This window comes from Somniosus microcephalus, chromosome 19 (assembly GCF_052327205.1).
Source record: "Somniosus microcephalus isolate GS21.2 chromosome 19, FLI_Smic_1.0, whole genome shotgun sequence".
Classification (NCBI taxonomy): domain Eukaryota; kingdom Metazoa; phylum Chordata; class Chondrichthyes; order Squaliformes; family Somniosidae; genus Somniosus; species Somniosus microcephalus.
The window spans coordinates 11208186-11228577 of record NC_141005.1 but is presented as its reverse complement, the minus strand read 5'-3'; positions in this window follow the sequence as shown (position 1 = coordinate 11228577).

The window sequence follows — 20392 nt, the reverse complement described above, 5'->3', positions numbered from 1 at the left end:
GAATGCTGCAATTTTTGACAGATTGCAGCCATTCTGCTTTCTGTGCCGGTGAGATGAGGGACTCTCGAGACCTGAAGGAAGGAAGGAAGGAAGGAAGGCTGTAAAGGTAAGTAAAACTTCTTTAAACACACCAAACACACCTACCTCTGCACTCATGCATACATCACTCACCTGAACACCGGACATCTTGACCCCTCCAAGCCCTTCAGCCCGCCTCGCTAACTTGGCGTGGTTTGGAGCCGTCGGGAATCCCACACTTCAGGGATAAAAATAGGGATTAGGCTAAAAACTGCCTGTTAACTACCTGTTAACAGGCAGTTAATTGGCACTGATCCCCTTCCCGCCTCAGGGAGGCGGGTCCCAGTGCGGGGCGGGTACCCGCCTCCTTTGAAACTGGCATGGAGGCGGGTTGGGGGCGGGATGGGTTCGTGCCCCCCCGATTTCGGGATTTTAACCCCCCACACGCCTTCAAGGCCCAATGAAAATCCTGCCCCTTGTATTTCTACAGCGCCTTTCATGACCTCAGAACGTCCCGAAGCTCGTTACAGCCCGTGAAGTACTTTTGAAGTGTAGCCACCGTTGCATTGTCGGGAAACGTGGCAGCCATTTTGTGCACAGCAGGATCCCAAAAACAGCAATGAGATGAATGACCAGATAATCTGTTTCAGTGATGTTAGTTAAGGGGTACATATTGGCCCAGGACACTCTTTACTGATAGGAGTTCCTGTATTAAACACTATTGGACAAGTATTCCAAGCATAAGTTTTAATTAACCTTACAAAGGTGTAAATTTTATCAGACACCTTCTTAGAAATGCAAATGTGACAGTTGCACATTATGTAAATTAGCAATATGCACCAGGTATCTATAAAGCTGATCTCTCTTACAATTCAAAGTCCTGATGTGAGCCAGTGTGATTTGCAACCACAATGACGATGCGAAAATAGAGACGAAATGTTTCAACGATAGCGATGAGAGAACACAAGCTTTATATAATCACAAAAAAGAATGAAAAGGGAAAATATTCCTTACACAGTGGGAGGTTAAGATGTAGAATTCTCTGCTTCAAACCGCTTGATCCCTGGGATGAGAGGGTTGTCCTATGAGCAGAGATTGAGTAGGTTGGGCCGATACTCTCTGGAGTTTAGAAGAATGAGAGATGATCTCATTGAAACATACAAGATTCTGAGGGGGATTGACAGGGTAGATGCTGAGAGGTTGTTTCCCCTGGCTGGAGAGTCTAGAACCAGGGGTCACAGTCTCAGGATAAGGTGTCGGCCATTTAGGATTGAGATGAGGAGGAATTGCTTCACCGATTGAGGTGTACAAAATTATGAGGGGCATAGAAAGGGTAAATAGAAAGGAACTTTTCCCCTTAGTAGAGGGGTCAATAACCAGGGGGCATAGTTTCAAGGTAAGGGGCAGGAGGTTTAGAGGGGATTTGAGGAAAAACTTTTTCACCCAGAGAGTGGTTGGAATCTGGAACTCACTGCCTGAAAGGGTGGTAGAGGCAGGAACCCTCACAACATTCAAGAAGCATTTAGATGAGCACTTGAAACGCCATAGCATACAAGGCTACGGACCAAGTGCTGGAAAATGGGATTAGAATAGATAGGGCTTGATGGCCGGCGTGGACACGATGGGCCAAAGGGCCTCTTTCTGTGCTGTATAACTCTATGACTATATGACACTCAGAAGGTTGTGAATCTTTGGAATTTTCTGCCCCAATGGATGCTCAGTCGTTGAGTATATTCAAGGCTGAGATAGATAGATATTTGGACTCTAGGGGGATCAAGGAACATGGGGATCGGGCGGGAAAGTGGAGTTGAGGTTGAAGATTCTACAAGTATGTAAAAAGAAAAAGATTAGTTAAGACAAATGTAGGTCCCTTACAGTCAGAAATGGGAGTATTTATAATGGGGAACAAAGAAATGGCAGAGCAATTAAACAAATACTTTGGTTCTGTCTTCACGGAAGAGGACACAAGTACCTTCCCAGAAATGCTGGGGAACCAAGGGTCTAGTGAGAAGGAGGAATTAAAGGAAATTAGTATGAGTAAAAAAAGAGTGCTGGAGAAATTAATAGGACTGAAAGCCGATAAATCCCCAGGGCCTGATAATCTGCATCCCAGAGTACTAAAAGAGGTAACCATGGAAATAGTGGATGCATTGGTTGTCATCTTCCAAAATTCTATAGATTATGGAACAGTTCCTGCAGATTGGAGGGTGGCAAATGTAACCCCACTATTTAAAAAAGGAGGGAGAGAAAACGGGGAACTACAGACCGGTTAGCCTCACGTCAGTAGTAGGGAAAATGCTAGAGTCTATTATAAAGGATGTGATAACAGGACACTTAGAAAATATCAACGGGATTAGACAAAGTCAACATGGATTTATGAAAGGGAAATTGTGTTTGACAAACCTACTGGAGTTTTTTGAGGATGTAACTGGTCGTCGTCGTACGTGTCTTCATACTGTTCCCTTTGGGGAACTGTATGAAGTGGTGGAAGGATTTCTGGCCGCATTAATGCTCCTTCCGTGACCGTAACCATCTTCATACCAGCCATTAGGGTGGTTAGTCCTATGGCGGGAGGGTTTTACGGGCTCCCACAATCCATACGAGGTGGGGGGGGCCACCCGCACCCACGGACGCAAGTATCCCGCTGGATGTCAACTCAGAATTTAGAGCCGGAGCTCCGACTCCACTTGCCGGGACTGTCTGGAGCGGGGTTTGAAACCCTACACCTTCTGGCCCAGCAGCGGGGATGCTTACCGCTACGCCAAAGGCCCACTCCATGTAACTGGTAGAATGTGGAGAACCAGTGGATGTGGTGTATTTGGATTTTCAGAAGGCCTTTGATGAAGTCCCACATAAGAGATTAGTGTGCAAAATTAAAGCACATGGGATTGGGGGTAATATACTGGCATGGATTGAAAATTGCTTAACAGACAGGAAACAGAGAGTAGGAATAAATGGGTCTTTTTCGGGGTGGCAGGCGGTGACTAGTGGGGTACCGCAGGGATCAGTGCTTGGGCCCCAGCTATTCACAATATATATCAATGATTTGGATGAGGGAACCAAATGTAATATTTCCAAGTTTGCTGACGACATGAAACTAGGTGGGATTGTGAGTTGTGAGGAGGATGCAAAGAGGCTTCAAGGTGATTTAGACAAGTTGATTGAGTGGGCAAATACATGGCAGATGCAGTATAATGTGGATAAATGTGAAGTTATCCACTTTGGTAGGAAAAACAGAAAGGCAGAGTATTGTATAAATAGTGATCGATTGGGAAATGTTGATGTACAAAGGGACCTGGGTGTCCTTGTACACCAGTCACTGAAAGCAAACATGCAGGTGCAGCAAGCAGTTAGGAAGGCAAATGGTATGTTGGCCTTCATTGCAAGTGGATTTGAGTACAGGAGCAAGGATGTCTTACTACAGCTATACAGGGCTTTGGTGAGACCACACCTGGAGTACTGTGTGCAGTTTTGGTCTCCTTACCTAATAAAGGATATACTTGCCATAGAGGGAGTGCAGCGAAGGTTCACCAGACTGATTCCTGGGATGGCAGGACTGTCGTATGAGGAGAGATTGGGTCGACTAGGCCTGTATTCACTAGAGTTTTAGAAGAATGAGAGGGGATCTCATTGAAATGTATAAAACTCTGACAGGGCTAGACAGACTAGATGCAGGGAGGATGTTACCCTGGCTGGGGGGTCTAGAATGAGGGGTCACAGTCTCAGGATACAGGGTAGGACATTTAGGACTGAGATGAGGAAAAATTTCTTCACTCAGAGGGTGGTGAACCTGGGAAATTCTCTATCATAGAAGGCTGTGGAGGCCAAGTCACTGAATATATTTAAGAAGGATATAGATAGATTTCGAGACACAAAAGGCATCAAGGGGTATGAGGAAAGAGCGGGAATATAGTATTGAGACAGAGGACCACCCATGATCATATTGATTGGCGGAGCAGACTCAAGGGGCCGAATGGCCTACTTCTGTTCCTAATTCTTATGTTCTTCAGAAGCAGAGTCCATGAATTCTTTTAAAAAGGAATTAGACCGTTACATGGAATGTACAGCACAGAAACAGGCCATTTGGCCTAACTGGTCTACGCCAATGTTTCTGCTCCACACGAGCCTCCTCCCACCATTCTTCATTTAACTCCATCAACATAATCTTCTATTCCTTTCCCCCTCATGTACTTATCTAGCTTCTCCTTGAATGCATCTGTGCTATTCGCCTCTACTCCTCCTCGTGGGAGTGAGTTCCACATCCATCAATGACTATTACATGATAAAGGAATATTAAAGGGTATGTGGAGTGAGCAGGAGAGTGGGATTATACTGGGCAGCTCCTGTGGAGAAAACACTGGCACACATCATCCCGACTTGGAAATATATCGCCGTTCATTTATCATCGCTGGGTCAAAATCCTGGAACTCCCTCCCTAACCGCACTGTGGGAGTACCTTCACCACACGGACTGCAGCGGTGGAAGGCGGCTCACCACCACCTTCTCAAGGGCAACTAGGGATGGGCAATAAATGCTGGCCTTGCCAGCGACGCCCACATCCCAAGAATGAACAAATAAAAACAGCCTTGATGGGTGGAATGGCCTGTTTCAGTGCTATAGCATTCCTCCATCCTATCATTTGTGGGAAACTGTACTGGAGCTCCATATTGTGTTAACATTGGGCAAGAACATAAGAAAACCCGAAGAGGGGAGCGAGGGACAATGACAGGGAAAGTTGAAAAATTGCTGAGGGAGATACCAAAACGAATGACAGGCAAGGCCAACTGCACTTCCAAAGTGCTGAGGCTGGTGTGATTGTTCAGGGGTGATGTCAGGAATCTATTCTTCACACAAAGGATAGTGGAATTCAATCGCTCCACCACTGGCGGCCGTGCCTTCAGCTGCCAAGGCCCTAAGCTTTGCAATTCCCTCCCTAAACCTCGCAGCCTCTCTCTCCACCTCCTTTAAGACGCTCATTAAAACCTGCATCTTTGATCAAGCTTTTGGTCATCTGCCCGAATATCTCCTTACATGGCTCGGTGTCAAATTTTGTCTGATTTACGCTCCTGTGAAGCGCCTTGTGAAGTTTTTCTACATTAAAGGCGCTACATAAATGCAAGTTGCTGTCGCTGTTGTTGGAAATCAGGAATTCTCCCCCCACAACATACTGTTGCGGCAGGAGGTCAATTGAAAATTTCAAAACTGAGGTTGCTAGACTTTTGTTGGATTACATCGGATATACAGCACAGAAACAGGCCATTCGGCCCAGCCAGTCCATGCCGGTGTTTATGCTCCACCCGAGCCTCCTCCCATCTTTCCTCAGCTCACTCAATCAGCATAACCCTCTATTCCCTTCTCCCTCTAGCCTCTCCTTAAATGCATCTATACTATTCGCCTCAACCACTCCCTGTGGTAGCGAGTTCCACATTCTCACCACTCATTGGCTTCTGCATCTCCTACACTTCAAAGCACTCTGTTGGGTGTAAAGCGCTCTGGGACATCCGGAGGGCATGAAAGGCGCTATATAAATGCAAGTTCTTTCTTCAGTCAAATACGGATCAGCAGATTTGAGAAATTAGGTGACTGGATTGAGAGTCCATCACTTTTCCAGTTGACTTGCTGGGGTGGGATTTTAACCCCAACCCCCACGATGGGCAGGAGAGGGTTCGGGGTTAAATCGGCAAATATGTGAAACCCGACCCCAATCCGCCGTGACCGCGCCCACTCCCGGTTTAACCGCGGGGGTTTGGGGGCGTTGAGTAACCCGCTCTGGAGAGGCGCGCCCTCATTATAATATGTTAATGAGGCTCTGCTCCTCAGATTTTGGCAGCTATTTGAATTTAATGGCTGCGGGCCGGATTTTCCCAGGGCTCGGGAAACCCGGCAGAGAAAGGGAGGCAGGAGCTGCCGGATCCAGCGGGAAAGGTACTTTTTACAGCACTGCTCGTGGGCCCGGAGGAGCAGGAGTGCTTCCTCCGCACCTCAAACAAACCACCCCGCAAACACTCCCGGTCCGACGTTCCCCCCCCCCACCACCCCCCCCCAAACGACACGCGATGTTCCCCGGCTGCGGCCTTCTACTGCCGGCTTTACTGCCTGGCAGCTGGTCAGCCTGTCAATCTGGCCGCCTGCCAGGTGATTAACGGAGTAAAAAAATGATAATGTGGCCCCACCATTAAATTGGGGATTCCTATCCCCCCCAATCCCAGCAAGGACGCTCCCCAGTTCTCTCCCGACCTCCCCGTAAATATCATGGCCATTGATTCTGATCCAGTTTAGCTAGTTGGCCAAGTCTCACTAACATGGCCCATTAAACCTCTCCTGAGGATTATAGAGAGGTGAATGGTAAGGAGAGGATCATCTTGCATAGCCTGCAGCGTCAGGAGCTCTGCTGTTTCCAGAGAGTGAATCATCTGTTTGACAATAACAACAGAAAATGCTGGAAAAACTCAGCAGGTCAGGCAACATCCGTGGAGAGAAATTTGAGTTGACATTTCGGGTCGAACCCTTCTTCAAAACTGGAAAGAAAAGAAACTAGATCGAAGGCAGGGCTGCGATTGGACAAAAGAATAAAAGAAACAAAAGAAGTAAAAGAGATTAGAAGCTAGACGAGGTGGTAATAGGCTGAGATTAGGTGTAAAGTGTACTGGCAGGGCAAAAGATAGCTGCCAGGTGTGAGAGAGACTGTTTGACAAGACTGACAACTCAACAAATAGCTGTTGACCCACGCATGCACCCACTGGGCTCATTAAAAAAAACCTCCTCTGTCCGGACTTGGGTAGCATTCAGGTTAAGGCTACTGAAAGTCATCTTTGATCTACCCTGCGATCCCACCAAGTGGCAGCGGTCGTGCTTTCTGCGTCCGTGCTGAATTCCTGGCCTTGGAATTTTGACTTGGCCCCTGGAACGGAGAACACTGCTCACTGGAGCCTGCCACGAGAGGGAGTTGCCCACTAACTATTCGCCCCATCGTCAGCGCTCCGATCGAATGGCCCAGGCACCCGTCAGCTTAAACTGACATCTGGGACTCTTGCCAGACTTTCCTCAGGCTTAACTATTTTAAAAGGAGACGGGGAATTTTGAAAGGTGCTATTGCAACACGGAATCGTAGAATGATACAGCACAGAAGGAGGCCATTCGGCCCATCGTGCCTGTGCCGGCTCTTTGAAAGGTTCTCTCCGATTAGTCCCACTCCCCCCTGCTCTTTCCCTGTAACCTTGCAAATTTTTCCCCTTCAGGTATTTATCCTTTTGAAAGTTGCTATTGAATCTGTTTCCACCGCCCTTTCAGGCAGTGCTTTCTGGAATAACAACTCGCTGCGTTAAAAAAAATTCTCCTAATTTCTCCTCGGGTTCTTTTACCAAAAAGTATGTTTTGAATTACAAGCTGACTGCACATTTACAGATCACGCCCCAGGATGGAAAGCCAATCTATTTGTAAAGGTAGACCTGGCTCTATGCAATCAATACTTGCAGAGGTAAGCTAATGGCTTACATTGGGGAGACCAAACGCAGATTGGGTGACCGCTTTGCGGAACACCTCCGTTCAGTCCGTAAGGGTGACCCCGAGCTTCCGGTCGCCTGTCATTTTAATTCACCGCCCCATTCCCACTCAGACCTCACCATCCGCGGCCTCTTGCATTGTTCCACGGAAACCCAGCGTAAGCTCGAGGAACAGCACCTCATCTTCCGATTAGGCACTTTACAGCCTTCTGGACTCAATATCGAGTTCAACAATTTCAGATCATAACCTCGGCCCCTATTACATTTTTATTTATTTTTTATCCACACCTTTGTTTTGGCCCTCCCCCTTTTTTTCTCTCTCCCACATGGCAGCTGTCTCCCATTCTGCCAGAACATTTCACACCTAATCTAAGCCGTCTTTTGTCTCCACTAGTCCTATCACCATCTCGTCTCATTTTGAATACCTCTTAATGTCTCTTCACTTCTCTTTTGTTCTCTCCCAGCCTGGCCTTCAGTCTTGACAAAGGGTTCGACCCGAAACGTTGACTCTATTTTCACTCCACGGATGTTGCCTGGCCTGCTGAGTTTTTCCAGCATTTTCTGTTGTTATTTAAGCTAATGGCTTTGCTTTTTATCCTTCCTCTGCTGAGCGAGGTGATTTACGCTGTGGTGCTGTTCTCTGGGCACGAGCAGCCCTTCACTGCCTCACCCAAGTGGCCAATTTGCTTGCATGTGAGCCCGGGCAGCTGATGTCGGTATCATAGCCGAGGCCAACACTGGCTTCACCCAACACCTGCCCCAGAGAGGTCACTGGAATATGGTCAGGAACCAGAACCCTGAAAAAAAGAGATTTGCATTTATATAGTGCCTTTCATGACCACCAGACGTCCCAAAGCGCTTTACAGCGAGGTTAAAACTCGATTCCAGAGCTAAGCAAAGCAAGTCTGCCTGGAGGAGGGAATTGCACACTGCTTGGATTTGATACTGTACAGAGTGTGAATCCAGCTGGTGTCAAGTGTGGTTTACAAAGTACTCAGGAGGACCCATCGAGCACTTGCTAATCCTAGCTGACTTTAATTTAAATGTTTAGAGTAGGGCTTCTCCACTCTCCAAACATTTATATTTCTAATTGTTGAAAGAGAAAGACTTGCATTTGTATAGCGCCTTTCACGACCTTGGGACGTCTCAAGGCGCTTTACAGCCAATGAAGTACTTTTTGAAGTGTAGTCACTGTTGTAATGCAGGAAATGCGGCAGCCAATTTGCACACAGCAAGCTCCCACAAACAGCAATGTGGTAATGACCAGATAATTTGTTTTTTAGTGATGTTGGTTGAGGGATAAATATTGACCAGGACACCGGGGAGAACTCCCCTGGTCTTATTCGTAATAGTGTCAGCGGATCTTTTACATCCACCTGAGAGAGCAGACGGGGCCTCGGTTTAACGTCTCATCTGAAAAACTGCACCTGCGACAGTGCAGCACTGGGAGTGTCAGCCTAGATTCTGTGCTCAAGTCCCTGGAGTGGGACTTGAACCCACAACCTTCTGACTCAGAGGCAAGAGTGCGACCAACTGAGCCACAGCTGACCCCGCTTCACCACCAGTCTCCCCCCATACCCCTTCCCTCGCCCAGAGACGTTAAGGCCAATTGTGGAGCCTCTATCATCACCTTGGTAAGATCACAGCACAGAGACTGAACTGGGACTCTCCTGGACTGTGTGCACCAGGCAGTGCAGTTACTCGCTGAGCCACCAGGGTGCACTCTGTTTAATTCCCGTGTCCAGATAGAGAAATAGATACAACAGCCAGCTCTGCTGAGCAGTGCAGTCGTTTACGTAAGACAACCTCACTTGGTGCAATGGCTGGCACCTGCTTAAATTCTCACTAGCAGCCTGAAAAGGCTCAGTAACAAATGCATTGAACACCGTAGCCACCTTGAATCAGATGGTTATTATTCTGCTGCTCAGGGGAAGCTGCAACCCTTGAATGTCACAAAGTCTAATCAGCAAGTGAGCAGAGCCCTGGGTCAGTCAGAGATTAATTGCTTGGTTGACAGAGTTGTGCATAGCAAGGTCAGAGTTCAGTTGCTCTTAGGCTGCAAGTCCGAACCCAGAATGTCTGTCTTTCTTTCTCTTCTTTTAAGTGTGATTGCCAATATTTTTTTTAAGTCATAGGCTGCAGACATCCTGACTACTGTGTTAATAGGATACTGTCTATTAGTGTGGTAGCATTTCAGCACATTTCAAATGATCAGATTTCTTTCCCTTGCAAGATATTGGCAAGTGAGTCAATCAACTGCAAGAAATTTCTCTATAATTCAGTGACACAAGAGTGATATGGATAGGATATATATTTCTATCTATAATTTTTTTTAAAATCTTATGTCTGTACACACTCCATTATAAATTCTAAATCTTCAATAGAATCTGCCTATGTAAACTTGTCACACTGTAATTACTTCCTTGCACCAGTGGTGGCGCTATTGCACTACTTTTGTTTTGCATCTTCCAGCTTCTCAGCTCCAACCATCTCCGCTTCCCAAATTGCTCGAAATCTTTCTATTTAACTGCCAAGGCTCAGTGGCTCGCACTCTCGTCTGAGTCAGTCTGTCGTGGGTTCAAGTCCCACTCCAGAGACATAGAAAAATAGGAGCAGGAGTAGGCCATTCGGCCCTTCGAGCCTGCTCCGCCATTCAATATGATCATGGCTGATCCTCTATCTCAATACCATATTCCCGATCTCTCTCCCCATACCCCTTGATGCTTTTTGTGTCTAGAAATCTATCTATCTCCTTCTTAAATATATTCAGTGACTTGGCCTCCACAGCCTTCTATGGTAGAGAATTCCACAGGTTCACCACCCTCTGAGTGAAGAAATTTCTCCTCATCTCAGTCCTAAATGTCCTACCCCGTATCCTGAGACTGTGACCCCTCGTTCTACACCCCCCAGCCAGGGGAAACATCCTCCCTGCATCCAGTCTGTCTAGCCCTGTCAGAATTTTCGACGTTTCAATGAGATCCCCTCTCATTCTTCTAAACGCTAGTGAATACAGGCCTAGTCGACCCAATCTTTCCTCATACGACAGTCCTGCCATCCCAGGAATCAGTCTGGTGAACTTTCGCTGCACTCCCTCTATGGCAAGTATATCCTTTCTTAGGTAAGGAGACCAAAACTGCACACAGTACTCCAGGTGTGGTCTCACCAAGGCCCTGTATAACTGTTGTAAGACATCCTTGCTCCTGTCCTCAAATCCTCTTGCAATGAAGGCCAACATACCATTTGCCTTCCTAACTGCTTGCTGCACCTGCATGTTTGCTTTCAGTGACTGGTGTACAAGGACACCCAGGTCCCTTTGTACATCAACATTTCCCAATCTATCACCATTTATATAATACTCTGGGGGAGAAATTCAGTAGGTTGCGCCACCCGTTAGCGCCTTAAGAGGGCGCTAAGTGGGTCGCAAGCCAACTGGCACCTGGCACTGCCCACGCCTCCCGCTAAATTCTGCGGGAGGTTAGTGGTGGCGCTAACCGTTAGCGCTGCGCCGCTGCCTATGACGTCATCGGTGTGCGCAGCGCCCCCTGATTTACCGCCGGACACTATGTCTGACGGGTTCAGGGGGGCCTACCTGCGGCCGGGGAGGCGCAAATTAAAGGCGAGGTGCGGGGCAGCCATTTTTGTTGTTGGCCGCCTGCCAGCGCTCCCATCCCCGGCCTCCTGAACCCCCCCCCACCCCCCGGCGGAGTGCCGGCTGCGCGCCAAGAGCCCGGCACTTCTCTTCGGTGCTGTGCTCTTTTGCCTGCACTCCCGATCCTCGGGGGCCCAGCTGGGCCCCAGATCGCGCTGCACAAGGCCCCTCCCCTTTAAGAAGAGGAGGAAGGCCTGCAATACCACAGCGCGACGTGCCGCAGCGTGTGGCGCTGCAGCACGTAGCGCCACGATATTCACTCGCAGCGCCCCAAGAGGGATGCGGGGCGCCTCCAGTAGCGCCTCGCTTCCCTTTGGGGCGCAACAACTCAATTTCCGGTGCGGGGGCGCGAATGTTTCCGGGGCGCTACTTTTAGCGCCCTGGCGAGGCTAGCGCCCCAAACGGGACTATACTCAATTTCTCCCCCTCTGCCTTTCTGTTTTTCCTACCGAAGTGGATAACTTCACATTTATCCACGTTATACTGCATCTGCCATGTATTTGCCCACTCACTCAACTTGTCTAAATCACCTTGAAGCCTCTTTGCATCCTCCTCACAACTCACAATCCCACTTGAGCACATAATCTATACTGACACTCTACATCAAGTCGACAGCACAGAAACAGGCCATTCGGCCCAACAGGTCTGTGCCAGCTTTATGCTCCACACGAGCCTCTTCCCACCCCTCTTCAACTCACCCTATCAGTCTAACCTTCTATTCCTTGCTCCCTCATGTGTTTATCCAGCTTCCTCTTAAATGCATCGTTGCTGTTGTGTATGTAACCGTTTACCTTTAAGGGAACTATAGAATGTGACCGTTCGCCTTTAAGAGCACTACTTCAGGGTGGCACTATTTATTGGCTCATGTATACTGTAATACCGATAGTGACCACACCAGTATATAAGGGTTGTGATACGTTAACTAGGGCAGAAATCGCCCAGACCTCTGAATAGTAAAGACCTGTTTTGTTTGTACTTCTAAAGTCTCTGAAGTTATTTACTGCACAACCTACAGACTTTACAGTGGCGACGAGTCCGATCGTACCCTGCGGCAAGACTAACCAGTAGCAGAGAGCTTCAAAAAGAAAACACGAGGCTCCGTCTACTAAAAGTATAGTACTTACTGGAAGCTGGAAGATTAACAGCAAAGCTGCGGCAGCAACAGGCACAGATTACCCTGCTACCACATCTTGAGCGAGCCAATCAGCCTAAAACAAGGCGGCCGAAGAGACTGTGAGTAGTTAAAACAAATAAATTTTAAAAAAAACGGGGTAGAAGTATTTGGAGGAGAAGGGCAAAGCATTCGGGTCCAACGGCGTCGGGTGACAGCCGGACCGCGGGCAATGTGAGAAGCCGTGCAGCAACCGCTGCCACGAAGCGCTGAGCCTGCGAGTAGGCGCGGGAGTGTCAGAGCCGAGAGCCGCGCGAGCGGGGGAGCCAGAGCCGAGCGGGAGGCGTTGCAAGCCAGCGATCGCATCTCCAGATAAGGGCCGAGAGCCGCGAGAGCGATCGGATCTACAGATAAGGGCCGGCAGCTGCTTTGCGATCCAGCGATCGCATTATAGATAAGGACCGCACTCGGGCTGACAGACGGCGTCGGGGGACCGGGTGAAGACCGCCAAGCGCGGGAAAACCGCCATTGAAGTGGGCGGGGAGAGCGAGAAGCGCGGGAAAGCTGCCATTTTTCGGGGAAAACCGCTGAAGAAGAAGGAAGAAGCGGGAAACCGCCATCTTGGAAATTATTAAGAATTTCAGAAAAGTAATAAGATTTTTCAGAAAGGCTGGTGTGTTCTCAAGAAGAGAGAAGAAAATTAATAATAAGTAAAGTAATACTTGTACTGTTTTCAAAAAGAGAAGATGCCTAAGCGAGGAAATATTAATGACTTTAATGCAGAAATAGAAGACTGGGCCACGTATGTGGAACGCATAGAAATATATTGCGTAGCCAACGAAATTGAGGATGACAACAAGGCAATAACTTTGTTAAATTCGATGGGAGCAAAAACATACGGGCTTTTGAAACATCTAATAGCACCAGTTAAACCAGTGGACCAGACCTTCGAAGAGATCGTAACAGTGTTGAAGGATCACTTGAACCCCACACCGTTGATGCTGGCTGAACGATTTAAATTTTACGCCAGAACCCAGAGGCAAGATGAAAGCAATGCGGAATACTTAGTCGAACTGCGTAAGCTAGCGAAATACTGCCAGTTTGGAGGGAATTTGACAGAGGCGCTGCGGGACAAGTTCGTATGCGGCTTGGCCAAAGAAGGAACGCAGAAGCGACTTCTGGAAGAAAACGACCTCACACTGGACAGGGCTGTCCTCATAGCTTCATCGCACGAAGCCGCAGCGAAAGGGACGGCGGAAATGCAGCTAAAGGCGGCGGCACTCGGGGTGGACCAAATTACAACAAGCACTCCCAAATGCTACCGTTGTGGAAAGACAACGCACGACCAGAATCAGTGCTGGTTTAAGAACCAAGAGTGCAGGAAATGTGGCAAACTGGGTCACATCGCGAAGGTATGCAGGTCCGGAAAGAAGACCAACAAGCAAAGGAAGCCACCACCACAAGGAAAGTACAACAAGGTGCATCAGGTGGCTGAAAAGAGTTCAGACGAACAAAATTCAGACTCAGACCCAAACAGCCAGGAGCTGGATAGTCTGAGAATCCACCATGTGGGTAAAGTAACTGATCTACAGTTGATCTGGGTCACACTAAAAATAGCGGGAGTCCAAGTACGAATGGAGCTGGACACGGGATCAGCTGTATCCGTCATCAACCAAAAGGACTATCACCGGCTATTCTCTCACATACCCTTAAGAAATACAAAATTCGTATTACAGACATACACGGGGCATCATGTATACCCCCTGGGAAAAATACGAGTCAAGGTGAGAGATAGGGGTAAAGAACACCCACGAATGTATCTGTACGTACTACCTGAGGGAGGACCACCACTTCTGGGACGGGAGTGGATCAAGAAAATAGACATGGAATGGCACTACCGACAAGCAATGATGAGTGAGGACTCGGTGCAGACAAGCAGCTCAGACTCCGAGCCGGAAGACGATAAGTCCAGCTTCTGTATGAAAAACAAGATTAACATGAACTCACGGACTAAGGTTGGGAAATCGATGGCGTGCATAAAGACAGAGAATTCTGAGTCTGTTCAAGCTACAGACAGATGCATTACGGAGGAACACCGGGCTAGAACTCAACGTTATGTCAAAGTACAACGACAATTAGAACAGTTGAGTGCCCGTCTCCTACAAGAGATGGAAAAGGTGAAAAAGTTCTGGGACACCGAATGGGAGTCCCTGGAAAGACAACAGAGACAGCTCGCTCAAGCAGAGAGCGACCATAGAGCCATCGTGGCCAAGTACCAATCACATCTCCCTGAGGCTGTTCAGGAACTAGAATATACACAGAACGATCCAAAGGAAGAGGAATCTTCAGGAAGTCAGGATGGTATTCCAGTTCACCTCTACGACTTGTTGCAAGCAGAGTGTAACGAGTTGAAAGAACAGTATGAACAGGCTCGGACTACAATCCTGGAAGGGGTTAACTTGGCAACTTCCGAAAAGCTCGTGTTAGTGAAAGAACATGAACGACTAAAGGTTGACCATAAGCAAGAATTACAAAGTCTGCAGGAAATGTTTGATGAGCTTCAGGCCAAGGCTGACTCATCGTTAGGGATTCAATCCATAGGAAAAAAATTAGTGGTGGAAGACATACCAGAACAGGGAATACAGGATGTCCAAGAACTCGTTAAATTATTAAAGGAAACACAAAATAAATATGAAGCGGCAATGGCCGAGGTCCAACGACTTGAAGAACAGATGCAACTGGAAATCTTTTCAGTGGAAGAAAAGGGAACTGTAAGAAACACAGAGACCGTAAGAATGGGCCATGAACATGAGCTTAAATCGTCAGAGGAGAAGGGTTTGGAGCTCTCAAAAGTTATTGAAATAGCCGAGGTTGCAACACAGACTGAGAAGATGGCAGCAGAGCAACCCTTAGATACCAAAAGTACGCTGACTCATGTCAAGGTTGAACAACAGAACGCTGAAACAACTGCTCCGGTAGAGGGATTGAATAGTCCGATCAATCAATCTCCAAAGGAAGTTGAAGTATTAAAATCACAAATGAGGTCATTAGTAAACAACTTGCTGAAAGCCCAGAAAAAGTTAGAGGAAGCGGAACACGTGAAGAAGTCTCTTCAGGAAAGATGTCTGGATTTGGAACAAAAGCTGGCTGACGTCCAGCTGGGTAGGGAAGACATAGAAGACCCTCTCGCTGGCCTAGCTCAGGACGACTCCGAATATTACTATGTCCTGTCCTGCCCAACTTGTAACTTCGACTCCCACCATACAGAAATCATGGAGGAGCACCGAAAGTCTACGGAACATCGGGAGAAGGTGGCTCTACTACGGAAAAAGGAGGAAGAGAAGGAGGAACTGCGCATGCAGCTGGCAGCTGACAGTGGAGCCCAGAGAGTCTCCAAGAAGCAGAAAAGGAAAAGTCGAAACAGAAGATGACCCATCTGAACCATGATTACCTCTACCAGATCACACACGTGGTCCCTCCGAACGGAGCCAATTCAGTTCGGAAGTTCAAACTGTTAAACCCATGGAAGGACTATTGAATGAGTCACTCCAGCAATGTGAACCGACTACACCACAGAGACTGAATCTATGAACTGTTTTCCACAGAGACTGAATCTGTGATCTGTTTTGACATGAAGTTATATATGTTATTATGTGATGTTAAACATGAAGTTATATGACGTTGACTCCATCGAGAGTATATCTGTAAATTGTTATATGACGTTGACTCCATCGAGAGTATATCTGCAACCTGTTTATATAAAATTGAAGATTGTATGTTTAACGGGATTCTGTAAGTAATAAGCTAGGAAGGGAGGAGTGTTGTGTATGTAACCGTTTACCTTTAAGGGAACTATAGAATGTGACCGTTCGCCTTTAAGAGCACTACTTCAGGGTGGCACTATTTATTGGCTCATGTATACTGTAATACCGATAGTGACCACACCAGTATATAAGGGTTGTGATACGTTAACTAGGGCAGAAATCGCCCAGACCTCTGAATAGTAAAGACCTGTTTTGTTTGTACTTCTAAAGTCTCTGAAGTTATTTACTGCACAACCTACAGACTTTACAGTTGCTATTCATCTCAACCACTCCCTGTGGTAGCGAGTTCCACATTCTCACCACTCTCTGGGGAAAGAAGATTCTTCTGAATTCTTTATTGGATTTATTAGTGACCATCTTATATTGATGGCCCCTAGTTTTCGAATCCCTGACAAGTGGAAACATCTCTATGTTATCAAACCCCTTCATAATTTTAAAGACCTCTATCAGGCCAACCCTCAGCCTTTTCTTTTATAGAGAAAAAGGGCCCAGCCTGTTCAATCTTTCCCGATAAGTATAACCTCTTCGTTCTGGTATCACCCTTGCAAATCTTTTTTTCACCTTTTTATAATATGGAGGCCAGAACTGTGCACAGAACTCCAAGTGTGCGCCAACCAAAGTTCTACACAAATTTAACATGAATTCCCTGCTTTTCAATTCTATCCCTCTAGAAATAAACCCCGGTGCTTGGTTTGCTTTTTTATGGTCTTAATAACCTGCGCTGCTACTTTTAGTGACTTGTGTATCTGTACTCCTCGATCCCTCTGCTCCTCGACCCCATTTAGACACTTATTATCCAAGCAGTGACCTCCTTATTCTTCCTACCAAAATGTACCACCTTACACTTGGATATATTGAAATTAATTTGCCAATTAAATGCCCGTATTGCAAATTTATTAATCTGTTGTATTTTGTCAGAATCTTCCTTTCTATTAACTACACCCCACCATTTTGTGTCGTTCACAAATTTAGAAATTGTACTTCCAATTCCGGAATCTAAATCGTTAATGTGAATTGTGAACAACAGTGGTACCATCTACATCTACTGCATTACCCTCGTGTACTCCAGTGTAGTACTGAGGGAGTGCTGCACTGTCGGAGCGCCGCACTGTCGGAGGGGCAGTACGGAGGGAGTGCCGCACTGTCGGAGGGGCAGTACTGAGGGAGTGCCGCACTGTCGGAGGGGCAGTACTGAGGGAGCGCCGCACTGTCGGAGGGGCGGTACTGAGGGAGCGCCGCACTGTCGGAGGGGCGGTACGGAGGGAGCGCCGCACTGTCGGAGGGGCAGTACGGAGGGAGCGCCGCACTGTCGGAGGGGCAGTACGGAGGGAGCGCTGCACTGTCGGAGGGGCAGTACTGAGGGAGCGCCGCACTGTCAGCGGGGCAGTACTGAGGGAACGCTGCGCTGTCAGAGGTGCTGTCTTTCAGATAAGACGTTAAACCGAGGCCCTGTCTGCTATCTGAGGTGGATGTAAATTTTGTCTGATTACGATCCTGTGAAGCGCTTTGGGACATTTTACTACTTTAAAAGGTGCTATATAAATACAAGTTGTTGTTGTTGTAGTAAAAGATCCCATGGCGCTATCAGTCCTCCCCGGTGTCCTGGTCCATATTTATCCCTCAACTAACATCACACAAAAAAACAGATCATCAGGCCATTATCACATTGCTGTGGGAGCTTGCTGTGCGCAAATTGGCTGCCGCATTTCCTACATTACAACAGTGACTTCACTTCAATAAGTACTTCATTGGCTGTAAAGCACTTTGGGGTTTCCTGAGGTTGTGAAAGGCGCTATAGAAATGCAAGTTCGTTCGTTCTTTCTTTCTAAATTTTCATATAAAAAAATCAGCGTATTATACAAAAAAGGGACAGAATTTAAAATGAGGACTGAATTCCATCACTGCTCTTGGGTCCAATTATCCCCATTCTCTTACCCCTGCTTCACCGGAAATCTACACTTGGTCTTGACTCTCCATGTGCAATACCACCACAACAACCACTTGTATTTATATAGCGCCTTTAACGTAGTAAAACATCCCAAGGAGCTTCACAGGAGCGATTATCAAACAGAATTTGACACCGAGCCTGATGCGCTATCAACAATACCAAAGACTACGAAATGGACTTATATGAAGTAGGCTTTTATTGACTAAGAACTAGAGCATGCCTCTGCTAGTGAATCCATCCTAAGAGCTCCCGGGGGAAGGGTGGTGAGTCACCTTTATACCCGGGCTTAGGGGTGGAGCCAGGGACTGAGACATGCCTGGACTTGTACAGGGTTAACAGTGGTTTACCACACAGGCATGTACAGGTTAACAGTGGTTTACCACAGAGCCACAAGGAAATATTAGGACAGGTGACCAAAAGCTTGGTCAAAGAGATCAGTTTTAAGGAGCGTCTTAAAGGAGGAGAGAGAGGCGGAGAGGTTTAGGGAGAGAATTCCAGAGCTTGGGGCCCGGGCGGCTGAAGGTACGGCCGCCAATGGTGGGCCGATGAAATTGGGGATGCGCAAGAGGACAGAACTGGAGGAGTTCAAAAAACTGAGAGGGCTGTAGGACTGGAGGAGATTACAGAGAAAAGCAGGGGTGAGGCCATGGAGGGATGTGAAAACAAGGATGTGAATTTTAAAATCGAGGTGTTGCCGGACCGAGAGCCAATGTAGGTCAGCGAGGCTCGATGCGAGTTAGGACATGGGCAGCAGAGTTTTGGATGAGCTCAAGTTTAAAGAGCGTGCAATGTGGGAAGTTGGCCAGGAGAGCGTTGGAATATTGAGTCTGGAGGTAACAAGGGCATGGATGAGGGTTTCAGCAGCAGATGAGCTGAGGCAGGGGCGGAGACGGGCGATGTGATGGAGGTGGAAGTAGGTGGTGACGTAAGAAAACTACTAGGCACTTTGTCTGAGTATTAAACAAGGCTTTAATCAACTGTTTTTCAACATGGAGACCTAGTTGTGTCCTTCACTAGTTCCTGTTAAAGAATGTCCTGAGCAAGCTGGGCCCATGCCCGAGTATTTATACTCTTCCTGGACAGCGCCACCAGCAGGCCGCCCAGTATTATTACAGAAGTCATTTTCACATGAATGACAAGATTCATGTCAGGTGGTCTTGGTGAGGGAAAGGATATGGGGTCGGAAGCTCAGCTCAGGGTCAAATAGGACGCCAAGGTTGTGAACAGTCTGCTCAGCCTCAGACTTTGGGCAGGGAGTGTATTGATTTCTTTGTGGGTTCAATGACGAGACATTTATGAAAGAGAATGTCTTTTAATCTAAAGTCTGTTCAACTCTTTATACAGCATTTCAGGAGACACCATGCTAGTGATCCATCTAGAACGAAACCGAAACTAAACTGCTTATCTCTGTCACATGCCCTCTGCTGGTCAGGCATAAGTAATCAATCAGGCAAATATGCTGGTAAGACATGATAATCAAACAGGCAAATAACATCACTATTTGCTGATATCATTACAGGGAGAGGAACAGGTGATTGATAGATTGGCTATTAAGTGTGATCATTTGAAAGAGTTAAAGTACAGCAAAGTACTCCAATCCTTCACCTAGTAACACAGGGGCAATGTAGCCTTCAGCAATATGATCTGTGTAGACTTGTCTGTGTTAAGAACTGTTCTTGCATCTAGTTATAAACATCTGAAAAGTGCAGGATTTATATAGCGCCTTATCACGCCTTTCAGGAATGTTCCAAAGTGCTTCCCATTCATTGAATTACTTTGAAGTGCAGTTAGTGTTATTAGTCCTAATGTGCCATCTAATTAAGCTGAACATTGATCGCTGCATTAAGTGGTACAAAGAGTGAACTCAGAAAAATGGAAAATACAAAAAAAAAGCTGGAACAAGTGAAATTTGCACCATTAACCAGAGAGGATTAGTGCAAGTTACACACTCAGTGTTGGGAAACTCCAAAAATACAATGGGACTAAATATTGTACCAAATATAAAAGGAGGGAAAATGATCCATTTGTTCAGATTTTGATTTGGAGTTTTGTGGCATTCAGGCAAATATGAAACTGAATCGAAAGCTGGTGATCACCTTGTTCAAAATTTGAAGCATTAGAAATACGTACCCATAGCTGAAGAATTGCCCAGGTGTCAGCCGTGGCTCGGTGGGTAGCACTCGCTCCTCCGAGTCGGAAGGTTCCACTCCAGAGACTCGAGTGCATGAGCTCGCCTGGCACTGCCAGCGCAGTGCTGAGGGAGCGCTCAGTAATAGGCCGAGGTGCTGAAAGGCACTGTATAAATGCAAGTCTGTCTGTCTGTAATTTTAAAGGGAACAA